Here is a 3,670-nt window from a genome sequence, read left to right on the forward strand (position 1 = left end):
ATCAAGGTAATGCTGGCTTCATAGAATGAGTTTGGAAGTTTTCCATCCATTTCTATCTTTTATAACCATTTGAGAAGAATAGGTACTAACTCTTCTTTTTTTAAATTTTATTTATTTATTCATGAGAGACACAGAGAGAGAATGAGGCAGAAATATAGGCAGAGGGAGAAGCAGGCTCCCTGTGGGGAGCCCGATACAGGACTCAATCCCAGGACCCCAGGATCACAACTTGAACTAAAGGCAGATGCTCAACCACTGAGCCACCCAGACACCCCAAATGTTCTTTAAACATTTGGTGAATTCCCCTGGGAAGACATCTAGCCCTGGACTTTTGTTTGTTGGGGGATTTTTGATTACTGATTTTATTTCTTTGCTGTTTAGATGTTTTCTATTTCTTCATGTTTCAGTTTTGGTACTTTATGTTTCTAGGAATTTATCCATTTCTTCTAGATTGCCCAGAATATTGGCATATAATTTTTCATAATCTTCTCTTATAATTATTTGTTATTTCTGTGGTGGTGTCTGTGACCTCTATTTTCTCATTTGTGATTTTATTTATTTGGCTCCCTTCTGTCTTCTTTTGGTAAGTCTGTATATCAATTTTGTTAATTCTGTCAAAGAACCAACTCCTAGTTTCATTGATCTATTCTACTGGGTTTTTTTGTTTGTTTGTTTGTTTATATATCATTTATTTCTGCTAACTGTTATTTCCCTTCTGCTGGTTTTAGGCTTCATTTCCTCTTCCTTTTCTAGCTCCTTTAAGTTTAGGTTGTATATTTGAGATTATTCTGGCTTCTTGAAGTAGGCCTGTATTGTCGTAAACTTCCCCTATGATCACTTTTGCTGCATACTAAAGGTTTTGGACCATAAGCTTTCATTTTCATTTGCTTCCATGTATTTTTTTTTTATTTCCTCTTTAATTTCATGGTTGACCCATTCATTCTTCAGTAGGATGTTCTTTAGCCTCCATAGATTTGTGGTCTTATCAAATTGTTCCTTGTAGCTGACTTCAAGTTTCATAGTGTTGTCAGAAAATAGGCATGGTATGATCCCAATCTTTTTGGATTTGTGGAGGCCTGATTTGACACCCAATAGTGACCTATTCTGGAGAATGTTCCCTGTGCACTTGAAAAGAATGTGTATTCTGTTGCTTTAGGATGACATGCCCTGAATAGATACGTTAAGTCCATCTGGTCCAGTGGTCATTCAAAGGTATTGTTTCCTTGTTGATCTTCTACTTAGATGATCCATCCAATGCTGTAAGTGGGATGTTAAAGTCCCCTACTATTGTATTATTATCATGAATTTATTTATGTTTGTTATTAATTGATTACTTGGGTGCTCCCAAGTTAGGGGTGTAAATACTTAAAATTGTTAGATATTCTTGTTGGATAGACCCCTTTATTATGATACAGTGCTCTTCTTCATGTCTTGTTACAGTCTTTGGTTTGAAATCTAGTTTGCTTGATAAAAGTATTACTTATATGGCTTTCTTTTAACATCTGTTAGCGTGATAAATGGTTCTTCATGGCCTCACTTTCTTTTAAAAAAAATTTATTTATTTATTTATTTATTTATTTATTTATTTATTTATTTATTTTGTTTTTGTTTTCATGTCCTCACTCTCTATCTGCAGGTGTCCTTAGGTCTAAAATGAGTCTTTTATAGATAACATATAGGTAGATCTTGGGTTTTTGGTGGTGGTGGTGGTGGTGGTGGTAGTGGTGGTTGTTTTTTGTTTGTTTTTATCCATTCTGGTACCCTATGTCTTTTGATTGGAGAATTTAGTCCATTTAAATTCAGATTGATTCTTGATAGATAGAAATTTAGTGCCATTGTATTACCTATAGTTGGTGTTTCTGGAGATTTTCTCGGTAATTTTCTAGTCTTTTGTTTTGTTTTGTTTTAGTCTTTATTTCCCTCTCAAAGTGTCCCCTTTAATATTTCTTGCAGTGCTAGTTAAATGGTCATGAACTCCTTCAGTTTTTGTGTGGGAAACTCCTTATCTTTTCTTCTATTCTGAATGACAGCCTTGCTGGATAAGGTATTCTTGGCTTCATATTTTTCCCATTCAGCATGTTGAATATATCATGCCACTCCTGTCTAGCCTGTCAAGTTTCTGTAGATTAAACTGCTGCTAACCTTATTTGTCTTCCCTTGTAAGTTAGGGATTTCTTTTCTCTTGATGCTTTTAGGATTTTTTCCCTATCTCTATATTTTGCAAATTTTACTGTATGTCTTGGTGTTGGCCTGCTTTTGTTAATTTTTATGGGAGTTTTCTGTGTCTCCTGGATTTGGATGCCTAGTTCCTTCCTCAGATTAGGGAAGTTTCCAGCTATAATTTGCTTGAACAAACCTTCCCCCTTTTCCCTCTCTTCTTCTGGGACTCCTATGATATGAATGTTGCTATGCTTTATGGAGTCACTGAGTTCCCTAATTCTATTTTGTGATTCAATATTTTTCTTTCCCTCTTCTTTTCAGCTTCATTGTTTTCCATAATTTTATCTCCTATATCACTTTTGCATTTCTCTGCTTCTCCATCCTTGTGGTCATTATATCCAGTAAGTTTCATATCTCAGTTATAGCACTTTTTATTTTAGTCTACCTAGTTTTTAGGTCATTTGTATTTGTGGTGAGTGACTCCCTGGTGTCTTCTATGCTCTTGTTAACCTCAGCTAGTCTCCTTATAACTATTTTAAGTTCTGGATTATGCATATTATTTGCATCTATGTTGATTAGATCCTTGGCCATGACCTTTTCTTGTTCTTTTTTGGGGTGGATGGATTTCTCTGTCTTGGCATTTTGTTTAGGTCTCTGTATACTTTGCATTAGGAAAGCCTGTTATGTTTGCTGCTGCTGAGAATAATTGCTTTATTAAGAAGAAGTTATATACTGTCCAGGGCCTAGAACTTCAGTAAGTGTTTCTAGTGTATGCTGTGTGCATTCTGCTATTGTGTTTTGGCTGCTCTTTCCCTAAGGTCAGTCCTCTGCAAAGTCTCTCCTTGCCTGCAGTGGGGAGTGTTTGGACCTTGTCCATTATGTGGCAAGTTTTAACTAGGTGTGCTTTGGCCTTCTTGTCCAAAGAGGCCAGATCTTATTTCCACTGGAACTGAAGCTTTGCAGCACTGCATGGTCAGCACACTTTGGTGTGTGGGAGGTTTGGGCTGGTCTTCTAGGGGAGGGACCTACTGCTGCTCTGACTTTCAGGTACACTTGCTCTAGTAAAAAAAAAAAAAAAAGCATGTGAAGAACACAGGGGGTGAGGCTTGGTGTAAGTGGCTCAAGCCTCCACTGTGGGTACTATGCAGCTCACTGAAGTCTACCTGTGCTGATAGATAGGCAGCCAGTTAGATGCCCTCAGAGGTGTCTCTTCCCCTATGTTAATTAAGGGACAGTACCATGGTGCTTGCTGGCTCTTTTGTCTCCTAAGAGATAGTGCCACATCTCCCAAATGCATTCCAAGAGGGGGAACTGTCTCTCCTAATGCACCCCAGGGATTCTCACACCATATTGTCCTCTCCCAGGTTTCTGCTCTCCTTCTCTACAGGAGAACCACTCTGCCTGCCAGACTCTATACTATCCATGGCTCAGACTTCTAAAAGTTCAGTCTTTGAGTTCTGCTGCTTGTAAAAATTCACAATAATCAGCTTCTCTCATTTTCCCTGTCAAC

This window comes from Canis lupus, chromosome 4, assembly GCF_048164855.1.
Source record: "Canis lupus baileyi chromosome 4, mCanLup2.hap1, whole genome shotgun sequence".
In the NCBI taxonomy this organism is placed as follows: Eukaryota; Metazoa; Chordata; class Mammalia; order Carnivora; family Canidae; genus Canis; species Canis lupus.